Genomic DNA, 11,166 nt, shown 5'->3' with positions numbered 1-11,166 from the left:
TCTTCTATCTTATAGATCTGCTTATTTCTTTATGAGATATGTGTTATGTGTGTGTGTGTGCCTCATCTGTTATGTGATATAGGTGTTGATTAAAGCATGCTATACAGGTTTTCTTTAAACTATGTATACAAATGTATATTTTTATCTACTAATATGTTGGGTAGAACATGGGTAGACAGTTGGTGTGTAATAAACAGATGAGAGGCCTCGTTGTTGTTTGATTGAGTCATCTAGCGGAGTTTAGATGACGACCACTGGCTATTCTAGACAGTCTTGTGGAAACATTAGCAGGTTCGCCACCTGTAGGTGTTAATGAACTTGGGTGTTCATTCGCTGTACTCCATCCCCCTCATGGTTGCCTTATTTGACTTATATTGCTGAGGTACCCCCGAAGCATGTGTTGTCGCCCCGATGAAATATTCTTAGACTAGGTCCCTTATGTTAGTTGTTTTAGGGACATTAAAGTGAGAATAACGGGAATGGGTAATTGGGTTATTGTTGGTTGGTGAAAATTAAATATGATATTTATTGTGGGTTGAAAACCCTATATGCTCACCAGGCTCCCAAGCCTGACCCACTCAGTTTTAAATTGTATTACAGGAAGTGGCGGAAGGGCATGAGATGGATGAACCATCAAGTTGTTTTGTTTACAAGTCTGCATATGTTTATATTTGTTATATGACTTGTAATGTATTCGTTTATGCTTATTGGTCTGTATCGGAACATGACACCCCGAGTTTTGATTATAATGAAAATACATTTCTTTTATGAAATGCTTCGGTAAACAATGTTTTATCATGTTTTGTTTTTGGGAACAAATTCCGCAACTCTTTCAAATCAAAAGGATTTACTCTGAAAATATTTAAAAGCATAAATGAAAATCGGTCTTTTCTGGCCGAGATTTTGGGGATGTCACATGTTGTCTTATGGTTGTTATGGAGTATTATATCTACTAGTCTTGTTCGCATAATTTATGGTATTGTATATGTTCGATCTTTCGGGTTTATGGTATTATTGAGGAGTTGGTAGTTAGGGGTTGAAATCAGTTAGCATCCAAGGCATTAATGGTTAGATTTTGGTGGAATTATCTTGTTGTCGGGTACAGCAATGGCGACTTGAGAAGTGTTCAGCTAAGAGTCAAACTCTCTTAGAGTTCGAGATGTGCGATGATGGATAAGTGATTTTGTGGAGGTTGCTCATTTTGATTCAGTTCAAGTAAAAGAGAATTTGTTGAGTAAGAATGTTTAAGTGATGTCGGTTGGGTTACCAGTGGTTGGTAGTCAGTGCTCTAAGTGGGGAGAATTGGAAAATTCTCAGGAGGATCGACAAGTATTTGAGGTTGATTAGCTGTTTGGAAGTCAGCGGTGTTTCAGTCAGCCAAGAGTGTGGGCTGGTATGAGTAAGTGGCAGACTAGTGGGGGCAGGGAGCAGACCATGGATTCAGCGTAGATAATGTTTGATGTTAGGCCCGAGTTTAGGCCATGGAAAAGATTCCGGGATCGGAATGAGAGTTCGGAACCCCTAAGGGGCTAGAACAGTATGATCGGGAAGGATTCCCTGGAAGGGTAGTTAGAATGATGTATGATAGTTGAGAAGACCGGATAAACTGAAGGCCTGAAGGCGTACCAGTCAGGCTGAAGGCCCAGAGAGGTGGTCCAGACATGCCGAAGGTCCTAAGAATGGTCCAGACAGGCTGAAGGCCCAGGAGGGCGGTCCAGACATGCTGAAGGTTCCGAGAGTGGTCCAGATAGGCTGAAGGCCTGGAGGAGCAGTCCAGCCAAGCTGAAGACTCCGTACGCGTTTGTGGATCGGTATGAGGAGAATGAGGAAATGCGTCGTCGAGGAATGATGATTGATATGGTCTGGCCCCAAGTGTTGATCAAGTTAGTGGAAAGCAGTGCATGGACTCGAGAGTCCTTGCAAGCAGATTCAGAGCATGTGCGATGCACGGAGTAGCAGTTACTCTACAAGGGATACTGTAGAGTTGGGTGTGTAGACCGTGGCACTTGTCTAAAGTGGCAAGGTTGGCAAGTAGATTTCCTTGGATAAGGAAAGGGGAAGATATGTAACTCCGGGAGTGAGTGTTGGTTCACGGAAGTGGAAGCAGTAGTGAGAATGGATGATCGAGAGTATTTCAATTATGGTTCTTGAAGCACTATGATAATACCAGTGGTATGGAAGCACATCCGGATTGGGTGTCTGTTGAGGTTGCGGATGAATTTCCGGTGCTATAGAACTTGAGGAGTTCGGAAGGGAGGCAAGGATGGAGCCTTGGATTTTTCAGTATGGTTGTGATCAGGAGGTTATGTATGTAGCGGTAACTCATCCTGGGGATGTTGTAGGTATCGTCAGTGTGTCGGGTTTTTCCATCCCGAGGATGTTAGAGCAGGTTCAGCACGTGTACGTGATTGCGAAGGAGAGCTCATGGGAGTTGCTCAGGAGCTGAAGGATGTGTCATCCTGTCAGCACGAAAAGAAAAGAGTTGGATTCGAAAAGGGATAGCAGTTGGTACCGGGTCAGAACCTGGTGGTTCAGGGTGGTATCTATCTTGTATGAGACAAGTGATTATGTGTTTTGGAAGGATGGAAGTATCATCGGGTGGTCATTGGTCGATAAGTGTTGTTATCAGAAAAAGAAGTCGGTGGCCGGCTTGAAGCAATTGTCGTGACTCTGTGAGAAGGATTTAGACTTTATAGGGGTTTGGTAACAGTGTTTGGAGGAACCTGGGTCGATTGATTCCAGTAGATGCGTTGTGGGAATAGTATCTAGAGTTGTGTGCTGCAGCAGGCTTCGAGGACGAAGCCTAATTTAAGTGGGGGAGAATTGTAACATCCCAGAAATTTAGAAGTAAAGTTGAAGGGCTAAAAGTCTAAATAAGAAGGTCGACTCGGTGAGTCGATGGATAGACTCGGCGAGTCGAGTCGCGTTACGGGTCACGTGTTAAGTGACCAACTCGGCGAGTCGCATGGGTGGACTCAACGAGTTGGTGTTGTATGGAGAAAACCCTAATCCCGGGGGTTGAGCGTGATCTTATCTTTTCAGTCAGCAGTTACGAGGTGAGTTATCCTCACAATATCGACAGGGACTAAGGCACCAAGGCCGGCCCTTTATCGGATTGTAATCTGGGTATCGTTGTTATGTTATTGCTTTGCTATGTTTGCATCCTGGTAGTTAGGATGGTATATGCTAGTGACCGGTTAGGTCGGTATCCTGGTTAGGATAATGTTATGTTATGTGATCTGCTAGATCGTTTGATTGGTGATTAATTGTTATATGATTATATGTTTATGTGCACATGGTTGGTTGACTGGGGTTGGGTTGAGGCGGGTCCTGCTTTGTGCTGTAGGCCAACATACCCATGGCGGACCGGATATTCCGAAGGCCAGCAACCGAGGGCGGCCCAGACGTGCCGAGGCTCGAAGAGTGGACCAAGCTGTGACAACCCGAAATTTATTCTGTCATTGTATCCCGTTTCCGTTAAAAAAAATTATTTTTATTAAAATTTTCCGTTAACTTTTGGATTAAGTTAATTAAATTGGGACTTTTATTTTGACTTCATAAGTGTCGGAACACATTATAAACACGTTAAAACACCCTCAATATTCATTTGGAAAAGTTTTAGTTACAACTAAGTCGGTTTACGGCAATTTAATCGGGTAAAATTGTAAACCCCCGTTTAATGTCGGTATTGGGTGGATTCCCACTTGGCCACAAACTCGAGCCTTATATAAAGGATGAGTGACTTCATTTGAGCTTTTTTCCCACCTCCTCATAACTTTCTCTCTCTACTCTCTCTCTAAAACTCGAGTTTTGATCCAAAAACGCCCTTTCAAGCTCCAAAATCGTAAGTAATCTATCCTAGCTTGTTGTTTAACTTGTTGATCATGCAAATCTAAGTTGAAATCACCCAAAACTCTCAAAATCATGTGTTTACGGTTTGGGAACACCTCCCAAAACCGTAAACTCCCTTAAAGGGGTTTTGAAGCCCCAAAACCCTTCCAAATCCTTTCTAGTGTTTAGAAAGACTTAAGGACTTGCATGTACGATCTTAGAACACCAAAATCATGTCATTTGAGTCGCAAACATGAGTTTACGGTCCAAGAACATTCTTGGAGCATAAACACACCTTCATGGACCATAAACACCTTTTAAGGTGTTAAATTGCCCCTTAAACACCTCCAAAAGCTTCCATGAGTGCCTAGAACCTTGTATTCCTTCATGTGATGCACCAAACCATGCCCAAATGAGCAACACTTGAGTTTACGGTTTGGGAAGGTCTCCCAAAACCGTAAGCACCTCCAAAGGGTGTTTAAGTGCCCTTAACACCTTGAATGGCTTATATTTGGGTGTAGAACCATGTATGGTTAACCTACAACCACCAAAACACATGAAAAATGGACCAAGCATGAGCTTATGGCCGTAAACTCATGTGTTTACGGTAGTAAACTCCCCAAGGGTCCTTCAAGAACCGTAAACCCCTTTTCCAAGGTCAATTCAAGTCCCGATCACTTCCTAATCCTTTGATTCAACCTTAGAACCCTCCCTTGTGCATTGTAAGACCTTTAAACATCCAAGAACACACCACCCATGAGTTTACGGCCATAAACTCATGGGGCTATGGTCTTTGGACTGTAAACACCCTGAGGGTCTACTCTTGAAGAGTAAACTCCTTATCTAGGCCCTACACACCCTTAGATGCAACCCGGATCATTCCTAACACTTGAGATAAAGTGTTTTCGCGCCTCGAAGTGTATTTTCTTAATTAATTAGTAGTTCAAAGTCTAATTAGATACAATTATGTATCTCCTTATGTTACATAGGAACCTCGCGCGTGTTCAAGCCTTAAACTGATACTTAATATACTACCCGAAACATTTCTCGTCTGGTGAGTTCATACCCCTACACCATTTTCCGTGTTTTTCATGTTTTCAGGGGGGGGGGGGGATACAAGCATAAGTACAAGGAAACTTGTACTCAAAACGTATTATTTCGTATGTTATAGTTACATTTTTAGTATGCTTTTAACACTGAAATCCGTATTAACCAACCGTTTAACTTGCAGAGTTAGTTTTCAAACTATTTGCGAAACTCATTATAAATGTTATATTTTATATTTCACAAAGGATTTCATGTCATTCATAAAATAGGATTTTCCGCATTATTACTTGTAAATTCGTTATTCTTAAGATTGGAGACACGTCCTCTGTAACACTCTACAGAGATACGTGAGTGGAGGACCGTCCTTGTAACCAGAATCTCTTAGAAAGAGAGCGTAACTTGAGTGTATAGATCTATACGGGACTGACTACCCCGCACCTTGCTGCTAGCTACAGTGGGACCGACAGGTCTACGGGTGACGAAAGTCATAAAATGATAATGGACTTCTTATTGCCATATCTAGTCTATCGTATGGTTATGGAACTCGCAAATTTAGATAATGGAGATTGACTTTTTAGTAATAAAGAACTTAGTAAATTAATAACCTTAGGAATTAGTTTACAACCTACTTATTAGTTTTATATACGTGTTAAAACTAATGTACTTTTCAAGGAAAACGAGGCTTTTAGGACACTTCACTTAAACGTTACAAGTATGGTAGATACTTGTACACTGCATTCCGAATCGATAACCAACCACCAACTTTTAAGGAAAATAAGGGTTTTTCCTGGGATAACTTAACTTCTCTTAACCAGGCTATTTAACAATGGATAACTAAACTTCTTTTATGAGAACATATGGGATTTTCATGGATAACAACTTTTTCATGAAACCAAAAGAAAACTTATTCTTTCACCAGAAAAAAAAACCGCTTATGAACTCACCAGCTTTATGCTGATATTTCTAAAATTGCTTGTATTCTCAGGTTCCCATTAGACAGGTAACCCGCTTTCTTTTGGAGAAGATGGAGCGTATAGAAGTCTCGTCTTTACTTTTGTTCGTACTGATGTATAAATAAAACATGTATTACCTTGCTTTCAAAAAAAATGTAAATATTTCTATGTAATGTAATGTTTTGTGTTTACAATGCTTGCTATGTACATTGGTTGTGATACTTTACATGACGTCCTCCGCCCCGGAACGTTTCTGCCATCGTTTTTGGGGTGTGACAGATTGGTATCAGAGCCCTTGTTTATAGTGAACTAAGTATACCGAACCTTACATGGTATATAACTATAAACACTAAGGGGCCGAAGTGCTCTGAACCAAAAAGTATACTTTAAAATATAAGTATTTTTCAAAAGTATACAAGAATACCTAACTGCCGGAATCTGTAACCACGAGTAGAACAAAACATAAGTAATTGGGTGTTGTACACTGCGGTTAAACCTGGGCAGTTATGCAGTCGTGTCTAGGGTCAATATAGCCTGATCAACTATATTCATTCGAGACACGGCCAACATGTGCTTGGGAGTTACTGTGGTGTGCAGCAGGCCTAAAACTTACCAAATATCCAAACAATGAGTCATACTCGCAGCGAAACATAAAATACTATGGGAGTATTTTCTAGAGCCAACATTGTTATAGGAATCCTCGTTCAAGTGTTGCTACTCATTCACCTTAGCGATAAATTCCCTTGCTTTGGTAGCCTTTCTATATATTATCGCATAGTACAACACTTTACCTGCCATAATGAGATATCTCTTGATTCAATTGAGAGGCCTTACCATCCTCTCTTTCCTAATCATTTTAGATCAATATGCCTCCAAAGAAAGGACCCAGCTCAAGAAACAACAATCCTCCACCACCACAACCTTCTCAATACGACCCTGTCATATTTCAGGCAGCTGTTACTGCCGCAGTGAGGGCTGCAATGTCACACTTGAACCCTGGCGGGTCTGGCGGACCAGGAAGAGACACCCATTCCCAAGATCATGAAGGTGATCAGGGACACCGGAATGAGTGTAGTCAAAGTAAGAAGATATTTTGGAAAAAGCGAAAGGGTCATAGTTCGCAAGGGCCCTCCAAGAAGCACAAAACTATGGCAGCTCAAGCTGCTACTACTCCTGTCGCTGCTCCTACAACTCAAGCACCTACCAATAGGTATGTTGGTAACCTCCCTTGGTGCAACAGGTGCAGTTACCATCATCATATCCCTAGCCCATTCTGTGAGATACCCTGCAATAATTGTGGCAAAAAGGGCCACATTGCTCGAAACTGCAATACACCAGCTCAACCAACCAATCAAGCTTCCGGAGCGGGTGTCGATCAGGACTGCTACAAGTGCGGTGAAGTCGGGCATTTCAAGCGAAATTGCCCAAAAGCAACAACAACCAACAACACCGGGATAGTTCTAACTATAAAGCAGGAGGAGGCAGTCCCCGACCCCACCGTTGTCGCAGGTATGTTCCTTCTCGACAACTCTTATGCTTGCAATCCTTTTCGATTCTGGTGCTAAAAGAAGATTTGTTAGCCATTCATTCAAACATCTTCTTAAACATAGTCCTCAACTAGTAACCGAAGTATCTACCATCGAGATGGCTAACGGTGAGAAAGAGAACGTTAGCAATATATTCATAGGCTGTAACCTTACCCTCAACGATTATTCTTTTCCCATCGACCTAATGCCAGTTTCCATAAAGAGCTTTGATGTTATCATTGGCATGGATTGGTTGAGTCCCAATCATGCCGATATCCTTTTTTATGAAAACGCCATCCGTCTCAATCTCCCCTCTGGCCAGACTCTCATGATCTGCGGTGATAAACTCAGTTCCAACCTTCCCATCATTTCGTGCATCAAAGCTCAAAAACTTCTCTCTCTCTCTCTCTCTCTCTCTCTCTCTCTGGGAGACACAATCACATTCTATATGATCCGAGCAGGGAGGTTGAGAATGGATTTAATGGTCGAGAATAATGTATAAAGGAGTAAGAGCAGATGGCTTTTTGAGAGAATCTCGTTTATAGGCCCGAATATGGCATGTAACCCCATTTGTGTTGCTGCGAAGATGAAGAGAATGAGACAACTAAAAGTTTTTCGAAAGTGGCAGATTTAGTCCTTAGAGTTACCCATTCTTACAGAACCAACCCCAACTTGATTTGTCTTAACTAAAATGATTTAAGGGAAATACGCTACAACCTATTATATATATATATATATATATATATATATATATATATATATATATATATACTATTTATTTTTAATAATTTGATTTATTATTATTATTATTATTATTATTATTATTATTATTGTTATTATTATTATTATTAAGGATAAAAAAGGAATAATAATTACATATCTGGAGTCGGGAAACGAATGTTATAGGATGGAATTTGGGATGAAGATTTTAACTGAGGTTGGTTTGAACTATATGTATAATATGGAACATTTATGTGATAATGATACATTGGTGGTGAGTAGATGGGTGCATCAAGTTGAGGTCGATAGACAAAAAGATGAAAATTGTTTCATGATGTGTTTGAAGATATTTTTATTGTTTCTTCTAGGAGTTTTTTGTTGGTTAGGAGGAGACATTTTTGAATTTGAGAGATTAGAAGAGGTTTGATGTTTTGAAGATTGATATAGAGTCGGTGGGAAGAAATATAAGTATTTATAGACGGTGGACGAGATTTTAAAATTTTGAATTTTATAAACTTTAATGGCTATTTTTTTTTTAGAAAAAAGTTGGTTGAATTTGTATTTATGTGTAAAGTGGTTGGATAAAATTTGAATTGGTAGCTTAAAAAGGTAAAATAATAATAATAATAATAATAATAATAATAATAATAATTAAAATTAAAAAATTAAAATTAAAATTAAAACCTAAAAAGAATCGTTGGCCCTTTCTCTCACCTCAACACATATATGTCGTTTCATCCTTTCTTCCTCGACATGCCACTGTTGGGGGACGGTGTTTGCCCTCTACCCTCTATGCTAAGCCATATGTCGAGCAAATGTCGACTAACTCCCTTAAGCCTTAGTGTGTGGGGTTTGATATTGCAACAGTCAACATAAAAGAAAAAAACAATATTCTCTCGTGTTATGACTTATAGTTATAAAGAAAGATGTGGTGTTCACATAAAGTTTCAAAATCTTTTATCATTTGTTAATAGTACTTAAAGAAAAGACTAACTTTTCATAAATGGTCTTTGTGGTTTCTATGAATATCATTTTTAGCTTTTTTTTTCCCGTCTCATGAAGGTTCAGGTAGTTTTAATTTCTATCATATTTTATCTTTCATCCATATAAAATGACTTTTATGTCCTTTTTAGTTTATTTTATATTTTTCTTTAGGATTAGTTTCAAATAAGATCTTATATTTTGACTTTTTCTTGATCGAAAAAAACCTTACTTAATAACTATTTTTTCGATTTTTCGTAATTATCATGTTTGTAGGTAAAACATTCGGTCACATTCTTACATGCATTGCCAACTGGATGGATGTTTTTAGTTCACAATAGTAAGAAATAAATAACTGACCAAGAAAATTTGACAATTGCACCACATAGGGTTTTGAAGAATAGACTTTGGTGCTTTCCTCTTCGTCTCACGGTTTACAATCGCAAGGTTAGAGTTTGATACTAGCAATGTGCTTGTATATTTTGTCTAGGGTTTTGTTTTCTTCTTTAGGATTTTTTTCTATCCCTGATGCTACCGGAAACTTCAGTTTAATTTATTGTTTGTTTTAGCATTTTGTAGATGGCATCATCATCCAAGCATAAACGTAAAAGGAAGCAACATGACTCAGATGAGATAAATTCCGTTGGAGAACATTTTGAGAATCTTGATATGGATTATAAAAGGAGGTAACTAAAGTTGTCAATCTTAAATCATGTAAGGATCCCTTTCCAGTAGAAAAATGTGAGGGTTATATGGATGTTAATGATTCTTTAAGTGAACAAATTCATGAGGAACATAGTTATATGAAACCTCTACCTAATGATGAGGACAAAATCGAATTAGGTGTTTAATTTATAGTGCATAATCCTAAACAAAAGTGGAATCACTTGAACCCAAAAATTGGTGAGAAGTACAAGAGCATATCACAGCAGAAAATTTGTATCGTTAACTTTGTTGTAGCTAATGTATACCCTATTAGGTTTGAGAAATGTGAAACTACCATGTTAATTGTTACATGTGGTAGAAGTATAGATGAAAAAATACCCTTTTCGTCTGTAACATCATGGATGTACAATGAGAGATCTTACAGATAAATTCAATAAATGAGAAGCACATATGCTCAATGAAGTTGGAGTTTGCGGCCCTTATCTCCCCATAATGGCTTGCTCAACATCTTGCTAAAGAGTTGCTTTTGAATCCCACATTAAAGCTTAAGCAGATGTGAGAAGTTATAATAAAAAATTTCAAGTGTAGTGTCTCTAAAGGAAAATATGACATGGATAAAGAAAGGGATTTGGTAATGATTGATGGTAAGATTTGTGATCATTATGCACAGATTTGGCATTATGTCGAATAAATCATTCGATCGAACCGAGGTTCCACTTTGAAAGTAGGAGTTGGTGTCAACCTAGATGTAAAAAAATTACTTTCTTAGGTTCTACTTATGCTTTCAAGCACTGAAAATAGGGTGGACTAGAGGATATATAATGTCACACCCCAAAACCAAGAACGGCGGAAACGTTCTGGGGCGGAGGACGTCATGTAAGGTAATCATAACACAGTAAATGTAAATAGGCAAACAACATCATCCATTGCATTAAATATATAATTTTAATACATGCGTGTTCTGTACAGTTTTAGACACCAAAAATATAACATAAATCAAAATAATAAAATGATGAGTCTTGAGTACGCTCCATCATCTCAAAAGCTGGCATCGGTAACTGTCTACTGATGACCTGAGAATACAAGTTATTTTGAAAGAGTTTATCAGCATTAAGCTGGTGAGTTCATAAGTATTTTAGTGTCAATGTTCGTTGTAAAAAACGTTTGAACCTGTCTCAATGTATAAGTTTGTAAAAATGTAAGTAAATGTTTAAAAGTGTTTGCAAAAGTTTGAATCTCTCAGAAAATCCTATATTTTCTATAAAAGTAACCTTCTACCGAGGCTTAAATGTTTTGTAAACTCGTCTGTTGTAAAAGTGTGTAATTACCCAAGTATAACTATCATTTGATAAAATATAGTTCATACATTAATGCTTAAGTGAGATTATCACCAAAATATGTAATGGGTAAATCATTGTAGTACTGTAGTTTTGTATAATAAG

The sequence above is a fragment of the Lactuca serriola genome, chromosome 1 (genome assembly GCF_051521515.1).
Source record: "Lactuca serriola cultivar US96UC23 chromosome 1, Lser_US96UC23_V15, whole genome shotgun sequence".
NCBI classification, from domain to species: Eukaryota; Viridiplantae; Streptophyta; class Magnoliopsida; order Asterales; family Asteraceae; genus Lactuca; species Lactuca serriola.
The sequence above is the reverse complement of the archived record's forward strand: the minus strand, read 5'-3'. Positions refer to the sequence as shown.